Source organism: Gobio gobio (genome assembly GCF_949357685.1).
Source record: "Gobio gobio genome assembly, chromosome: 4".
Lineage (NCBI taxonomy): Eukaryota > Metazoa > Chordata > Actinopteri > Cypriniformes > Gobionidae > Gobio > Gobio gobio.
In genome coordinates, this window is record NC_137100.1 from 24,411,810 (window position 1) to 24,420,872 (window position 9,063).

A 9,063-nucleotide genomic window follows, 5' to 3' on the forward strand; every position below is an offset into this window, starting at 1 on the left:
TAGTTTACATACAAACCTTTTGGGCCACTTCACGTCCCCAACAAACTTCAACAATTGAAACACTGATGCAGTTGGATTTAGTTTTTTTTTTTTTTTTTAAAACACAATTTTTTTTATTATTTTATATTTATATGATTTTATTATTGTATTATTATTAATAATATTATTATTATTATCAACAACCCTGTGACTAAAGTGTGAATATGTTATTATAGGGGCCAGACTGATGTAACAGTGAATACCAGTAGAGGGAGACATGTGGTTTTTGGTCTGGGTCTGGTGTGTTGAGATGGTGATCTGGAACAGAACTGAATTACTCTTGACGGCATATTTCATGACAGTTTGTGTTCAGCAGATGAGAACATACCAGTACTTGATATGACATGATAAAAAAGGTTAAAGCGGCTATACCCCATGAATAGATATATTTAGCATTTTCTAAACAGACAAACAACTTAAATTGTATGCATTGCTAACTAGTTTATGTATTTATTGAAGTTTGTATTTGGTGTTGGCATATCATTCTCACTAAAAGAAACTGTGGGGAAGTGTTCCTGATGTTGGAGAAACAGGATGAAGTGTTTATCATCATAACAGTCACAACTATTTAAATGCTCACAGAAGGTTTTTTTATAAACATGTTCCACTCGTTACACAATAGGTAACGAGAGTTCACTGTGACCCAGAAGATGCAGCTTCGCTGACAGTTCTTCTGGGCTTGCTTTTGGTTTATAGTATTTGCAGGAGTTGTTGCATGATAAATTATGACATGTAGCCTAATCTTGCACTTTAAGAAGTCAGTATGATTATAGACTAATATTTCATTCTGGATTGTGAAAAGATATAGCACCTCAACACAGCAGTACTGAATCATCACAACAGAATGACAATTTCATCTGTAAAGATTTGCTTTTATTTTAACCTTAATATTTGACTGATTTGGATCATCTGTGCATGCAATGAATGATACATTGGGAGACGCATTTCAGGAAATGGATATGAATTGGATTATTTCTAGTACCAATTACTAGTAAGTACATTATTTATTTATATCACTGTATAACTTGGCAAAACTCAAAAAAAATAGGCAATCGCAGTTACTTCAATTTTTTAAGTTAAGAAAGTTAAAGTTTAAGTAAGCAGAATTTGCAGATTTTTATTTTGATTGCTCTTAATTTAGCTAAACTTAACAAAATATTTTCAGTAGGCCTAGTGGAAACTTGGCTAGCTTTAACTAGCTAATTCAATAAATGCTACCTTGCTTAAGTTCAGCTCCACTCGTCACCATGACTAAAAAACCCAACATAACATAATATCTTCTAAACGAACATAGCAAGACATTAAACACTACTAAATCCACCTTAACATTAATCTTGCACAGAAAACATTATATAACACTTAATTTGAACATTTACTCTCCCTTTTGAGTGTCATGGCAAAGCATGCTGGGAAATAGAAACCCCAGCCCAGTTTCAGTTAAATTTAAGTATGTCTAAATGAAAAGAAACACGTTCATAAAACTCAAAACAATGTGTCAGTGATGTTAACTCAAAAGAAAAATAGTTCTAAATACTCATAAAAGTCGAATTTATTTAATTTCAGTTGGCTCTACTCAAAACAATTAGTTGCTTTGAGCGTTAGGGTTTACAGTGTATGGAAAATCCCAAAATTATTTGTAAATATTGTCCAAAATGAGTATGATACGAGCTTCTATATCTTATCATTTCTGTGACCAGATATTTCCCTGGTTTGTCGTCTTTACAGATGATGCAACTGAGGGTCACTGATTACAGGACCATTAAACTGGTGTTATATGGCTTTATTTATCTCAAGCCTGTATTTCCTTTCTTCAAATCTACAACCTTATGTGTAACTCACTCTTTCATTCACTTATAGGACAGTGCCCTAAATGCGGAGCTTTGAGTCCTAAGGGACAGTGTACACTTCAAAACAGTTTCTCCCAAAGCTTCTTCTCATTTTGAACGGGAAATAGAGATAAAGAGAACTGGAGAGGGAATTTCCTGTGTTCATTTGTAGGCTATTCACAGAAAAACAAGCAACCGTGAATTTGTGGAGCTGTCAGCATGTGTTTGAATAAATGCAAATGTTTTGGGGGTTACTGGTCAGTGGTCATATAATAACCACCATGTTCTGCTATATATTACAGTAAATCGATACTAATCAAGCCCACGATTGACAGTCAGGAAGCATGATTTCAGAAGTCACCATAGTTGACTGACCTGACAAATCAGCTGCAATTGGGTAGGAACGCTTGATGATATTTAGGGGGATTGAAGTTCAGTGACCTAAAAACCTCTTTTGCACATGACATGCATTTTCCTCTTTGAGAGTTTTTAAATGTATTTTTTTCCCCCTTATGATGTTTAATTAAACCCATTTAATACATAAATGCTTTAGCAGGATCTCAAAAAACAACGCTGCCTCATGCTGCTTGTCATGTATGGTCTTTACATTATTTTCATTCGAGGAGGATCTTGTTCTCTTTCCAGACATATGCAAGGTTTTTACTGCACATTTCCTGTGGCTTAAGGCTTCGATACCTAAAAAATGGCACAGACCTTTTGTTGCTATGGCCGATTTGTTGTGATACAACTCACTGAGAAACATGACATCATTTTCCACTACCAGAGAAAGGCACAATATTACAGTGCAGACAACCACAGTATCCTGAGTGACCCACATAAAGCCAGCATGTCTGCCTTTTGGAGGCATGTGTGATAACTGTTTCAAGATGCACGACTTTACACATTTACCTGTATAAATCAATGTCTCCATTTAGAAGTCATATCACCTTCATTAATCACTGGAGGAGTTTATGTTTAACTGTTCTAATATACACTATTATTTTTAAGTGATGAATATGTTACAATGCCAATATACACTTTAAGACTTAACTGATGATCTATGTTTTTTGATTGTAAAGGTGCGGTCAAATTTTACTATTGTTTTGTGAATTTTCAAAAAATCCAGTAATTTTATCTCGGCATGAGGGTGAAAGATTTTCCTATGCCGATTTCGTAATGGTTGACCTAAATGACTTATGTTTGAGCTTTGCTTCAATATTGACAATAGAAATGTAACCTTTTTTGTTTACTAATGCGATTGCACTTTAACTTTTACAGCAGTATAATTAGAATTATGCTATTAGATTGACCGCATAAGTTCAATGGCATTGTGAAATCAATGGTTCGAGTTGTTGTATTTTACGCAGTCTTTAGTTCAGTTTTGCTTAAAGGTGAAATGAGGTAAGTGCAGAAACTGAGGGAAAATTGTGCTCATTTCCATTGCTGCTCGTCGTCTGTCTGCAGCTCCCACTGAATTGGCATGTTACACCTTTTACAGTGGAAGTGAATTCCTGCATGTATGAATTTGTTAAAGAAAAACTTAAAGTTAAAAGAGGACATGTGAGATGATCCAAGTGTTTGAAAACACCTGGGAGGTTATCAATAGAATATTAATGTAATATGATTAGATAAGGGAGACCTAAAACAGAATTCACCAATGAGAGCTACCAGAAGCTGTGCAGATCTTATTTTCCTGATAAGACTAAACAAAGCATCCAAAGCACTGTTGCTAAAACCACCTTTTGTGGTTTAAAACAAATGAAAGACATGCAGGCATGTAATGAGACGCTGACTCCCTGTGGAATCTGTCAGTTGGGATCAGTTGTTCTTTTGAGAAGATGTACAGTTTGCATTGACACTAACAAACTGCATTGACACACAGGAATGCCATGAGACAAATTTTAGCTTGAAGACCAATTGCTGCACAAATAAGAGTTGGCTTCTTTAAAGGGGTGGTTGATTATGATTTCGCTTTTTTACCTTTAGTTAGTGTGTAATGTTGCCGTTTCAGCATAAACAACATCTGCAAAGTTACAATGGTCAAAGTTTTGTTTGACAAAAATCGCTTTTTAAGGACTACAACAAACGACTGGTTGGGACTACCCAAGCTTTCTCCTGGGTTAGTGACATTGCTAACCCTAAAATGTACATAAATCCTGCCCCCGGGAACACGCAACAAAGGGGGTGAGGCCATGTTGGGCTGTGTTAGAGAAGAGAAAGAGTTATGTAGTAGTGTCGTTGCCATGCGGAGTAATGTGGAGCAAAGTGGGATCAGTGGGGACAAGAGGAAAAAGGAGACATCTTCCTCCAAATTATTAAAATAATTCTCATTCCCAGAGTCTGTTTTCAGCTCACCCTCAGTGGCATAGTAGTGGCGGTAGTGTGGCCGGGGTTATCCTCCATTCCCTCTAACTCCACAAGCACTACTGCTGTGGCTCACACACCTGGTCAGACTCATGATGGGGCTCTGGCTCCGGGTGGTAGTTGGCTCTGTCCTCTTTTCAGGCTCTAGCTCTCTCAAATAATTTCCCCTCTGAGTACATTGGCAGCTTCGAAGTGATACAACATTAATTGCTGATATCTCTATTTTTTGAGGTCTGGTATTCTGTAAGATCTTAGTTTCCAATGAATCCAGATTCAAAATCAAAGTTAAATTTATTAAACAGAATGCACTCTACGAAACAGAGTGCTTAGCACCAACAATACCAGCCAAAAGAATGAACCAAACTGAGGGACTTATCTTAACCTTATCCTTCCCTTGGGTCATTTTGACCCGAAACTCATTTTTAAAAATTGAGTGTTCATCAGAGTGGTCCAAGACCTTAGGACTTTTGTCGCACTTGAACCACGAATACACACAAAAAAAGTTTTGTGGTTGAAAAAGTAACAAATCCTTCCTTCGCGGTAGTGTTGTAGTACTCGAGACCGGTCTTGGTCTCAAAACCGGTCTTAAGACCATTTTTTGATGGTCTGGGTCTTGTCTCGGTCTCGACTGCATTTCTCCTCGGTCTTGTCTTGTTCTCGGACTTAGAGGACTCTGTATTTTATCTCAAGACCAGTCAAGACCACAACTGCAAGGATATCACTAAATTGCCGGTGCATTATCTGATTTAATCATTAAACAAATCACATTAATCATCATTAATGTGATTTGATGTCAAACGTACAGCTTCAAATTCAATCAATAACTTCTTTGTAATGTGATTTCTTTTGTTACTGTGTTGCCGGGTTCAAAATCAATGCAGCATTGTCTCAAAAATGCCCAAAATTAATATAAATGCCCACAAAATTCTGAGATTTAGTTTTTTCATATAACATAGAGTATACTTAAGCAACATTGCAAGGGCAAGAGTGCTGTTTTCATGAATATAAGTGTGATTGCAAATGATATTGATTTATACAAACGTTCAATAAACTAGAAGTTAATATTAAATGACAAATTTTAAACTGTGATTTTGCTAATTCTGCAACGTTTTGTTATTAAATGAATCAGCTGCTTTGAACAAATCGGTTGAATAAAGGATTCCGTGACTGTAAATAATGTTAATGTTTTAATGTTAAATTAATCTGAACATTATTTATGCAGGTGTAATTGTACCAATTCCGATGCAACTTCTGTGCCATGGGTTTTATTGTTAGTGATTTGATTGGTAACAGCGTTACAGTGTCTTTTTAAATATAAGTCATTTCTCAGAGAGTAGATATGGATCTTTTAGATGAATTTAAGGAGTGCTGGTCTTAGTCTTGTCTTGGTCTCTGCCCCACAAAGTCTTGGTCTTGTCTGGGTCTCAGCACACGCTGGTCTCGGTTTAGGTAGTCTTGACTACAACACTACTTCGTGGGTCAATGTGAGGAATGCTTTAGTACACATAGAAAATGCTTAGATGCTTAAAATGAAAACTAAAAATGCTAAAACTTTACCAATTTTTCCAGATAAACTCAAGAACTGACTTTAGAACCCAGCGGAACAGCTCATTTGCTCCATATAGAGCTGTAGCCATCTTGTGGCGAGAGTCATGAAATATCTTGTTATATTATAATATAACTGCAGTTGATAAAGCTAACAAATAATTAAAAATGTAAATTTAAACAAATATGTTTTAAACATAAACATAAAAGGCATAACGTATTGAACGTATACAAGTGGTAAGCTTTTTTTTAGAAAGAAAAATGTAAAAGATAGAAGGGATAATTTAGGGAAAATCTATAAATTATGAAAAAAAATATTGCGTAAATAAAGTAATCTGATTATGAGCATTTCATAACATAATATAATCTAGTATTGAATTTTTGTAACCTGACGTAATCCAGATTTTATATAATCAATTACTACCCCAGTATACAGGTAAGATCATTTGAACTTAAATCAGTATTTGAGATTTTATGTATTTGGTGAGCCTTGCATGAGTTTATTGACCATCTGTTACTGACCAGGGGATAATAACCAGCTGACTGATATCCTTCAATACATGTGCAGCAATCAAGGTATTGAAAACAGGCAAACATGCATCCATCAACTTCTGTCTCACACCTCTCTGTGCCGTTTGACAGAATTGGAAGAATATGTGTCTAATGCTGTTATGGTGGTTTTGGAACATGGAACTTGCTATGGTTTATGAGCTCAACAGCTACATCTAACACCCAGTAATTCAGCTCCATATTATGCTTTGGCAACAAGAAATGACAAGGCATCAAGCCTCCAGCAATTGGGTCTACCCACTGCTCTGTGAGTGAGAAACTTTTCCATGCCAATCAAACAGGAAGCCACAGGGTAACCAGGCGATTATGTAAGCTAACATGCACGCAGACATGGGTGTACGCTTTAAACTAAATTCATCTTTAATATAGAAAATATTGTTTATCTTTTGTCTAAGCAGATCCCAGCCCCTACAATCAGGAAAACTGAAGAAAAAAAAGAAGAAAAGAAAACCTGCCTTGATACACGTTTGTTTGCAATATGTGTGGAATGGAAGTTAATTGCAGTGTCCAGTTATAGTGCACTATTGGACTGACTATCCTGACCACATGCCTTTCTGTACTGCTGTGAAGATCTGTCAGTGGAAACACAATAAACATGAAGGCAAGCATCTGTTTTATCATCTAATCGACAAAGTTATTAATGTGTCAGAATCTTTTGTTGATCTAACAGTGATGCTCTATGCAATTTATGAATTAATATGTGACTTTTTAACACAGTGTGTGTGGCAAATTTTTACTTGCTTCTACATTCAGCTTATTTGTTTGATATTTAAATAACTCTTTTAGACACATTTCATATCCTGTTTAGTGTTATTTGCAGGAACCAGGATCTGCTGGTTTTTATGGCTAGAGAATTCATCCTCCAGCAATCCCATCATTCCTGTTCTCCAGGCTGTGTGTGGAAAAGTGCAGCCCTCCAAGCTAAACACATGGTTAGTGAAAAACCCAGGATCTTCACACAGGACTGCCTGAGAGAGGGCTTCCTGAATGAGGGGAAATTTACAGAACACAGTCCAAACTCACTCTCTGCGTGGCAACGAACATGAGAGAGAGAGCGAGAGAGAGAAAGAGAGAGAGAAATGAGAGAGACAGAGAGAGAGAGAGGAAAGAGAAAGAAATGACACATTATCCTTAATCTGATAGTAGTTTATAATAAAAAATTTTCCATTGCCTCTGTGTGTTGTGTGTACAACATTTATCTTAGTATTTTATTTCAACAGAAACTAATAACACTGGTACAATGTGAGCTAAATAAAATACCAAATAAAATGCAGTGGTGTGTGTTTATAAGTGGAGTGCATTCACAGTAAACATGCAATGAATCATCCTACATGCTACAGCGGCACAAATCTGATCCAGTCCTGTCAGTGAACATAAAAAACTGCAGGTGTTCATGTTGGAGTGATCATCATTGGAAAATGTTTTCCACAATATTTAAACTAATTGTTCCTTTCCTTCTCTTTTTTCTTTCACTTTGTTTTGGATACGTTGGATATTATATTAACAGAAACCTCTACTGAGGAAAAAGCTCCACTCTAGGCGAGTTCTTATCCCTAGATGGGAATTGCCCCAATAATCCTTGTGCATATGCAGTGGATTTGTTGCTTTGTGGATCTTGTGCCTGCAAGGATATTATTACTGTAAAAAGCAACAGTCTCTGAACGACAGGATTGTTGAAAGCCTGCAGCTGGGTCTCTGTTTTTAACCATTCCACTTTTTAATACGCAGATCGAAGAGAAGACAGTGTTCCTAACATAAAATCCCCTTCCCGTCAATTTAAAAAAAAAAAAAAATGACTTTGTTGCTTTTAACTCCACCAAAGCACTACATAAAGCACTTACTCCTGTGCTGGTACTGCCTGACCTTGCCAGTGGTTTAGTACAGTTTACTTCAATAAAGATGAGTCTATTTCCGTTCCATGATCTCATGCTAATTCACTTCAAGGAAAATGAGGAGGAAAATGACATTCCCACTCCAGAAATGATATTAGAAATTGTCCAGAAATTGTTTATGATATAATTGACATGTTTATATATCTATATCAGGCATAACATTATGACCAGGTGAAGTGAATAACACTGATTATCTCTTCATCACAGCACCTGTTAGTGGGTGGGATATATTAGGCAGCAAGTGAACATTTAGTCCTCAAAGTTGATGTGTTAGAAGCAGGAAAAATGGGCGAGCGTAAGGATTTGAGCGAGTTTGACATGGGCCAAATTGTGATGGCTAGACGACTGGGTCAGAGCATCTCAAAAACTGCAGCTCTTGTGGGGTGTTCCCGGTCTGCAGTGGTCAGTATCTATCAAAAGCGCTCCAAGGAAGGAACAGTGGTGAACCGGCGACAGGGTCATGGGCGGCCAAGGCTCATTGATGCACATGGGGAGCAAAGGCTGGCCCGTGTGGTCCGATCAAACAGACGAGCTACTGTACCTGAAATTGCTCAAGAAGTTAACGCTGGTTCTGATAGAAAGGTGTCAGATGACTCAGGTGACCAGTCAGGGTGCCCATGCTCATGTACAATGTGATGCTTTGGGCAATGTTCTGCTGGGAAACCTTGGGTCCTGCCATCCATGTGGATGTTACCTTGACACGTACCACCCACCTAAGCATTGTTGCAGACCATGCACACCCTTTCATGTAAACTGTATTCTCTGGTGAAAAATGGTTCAGGAATGGTATGAGGAGCACAACGAGTTTGAGGTGTTGACTTGGCCTT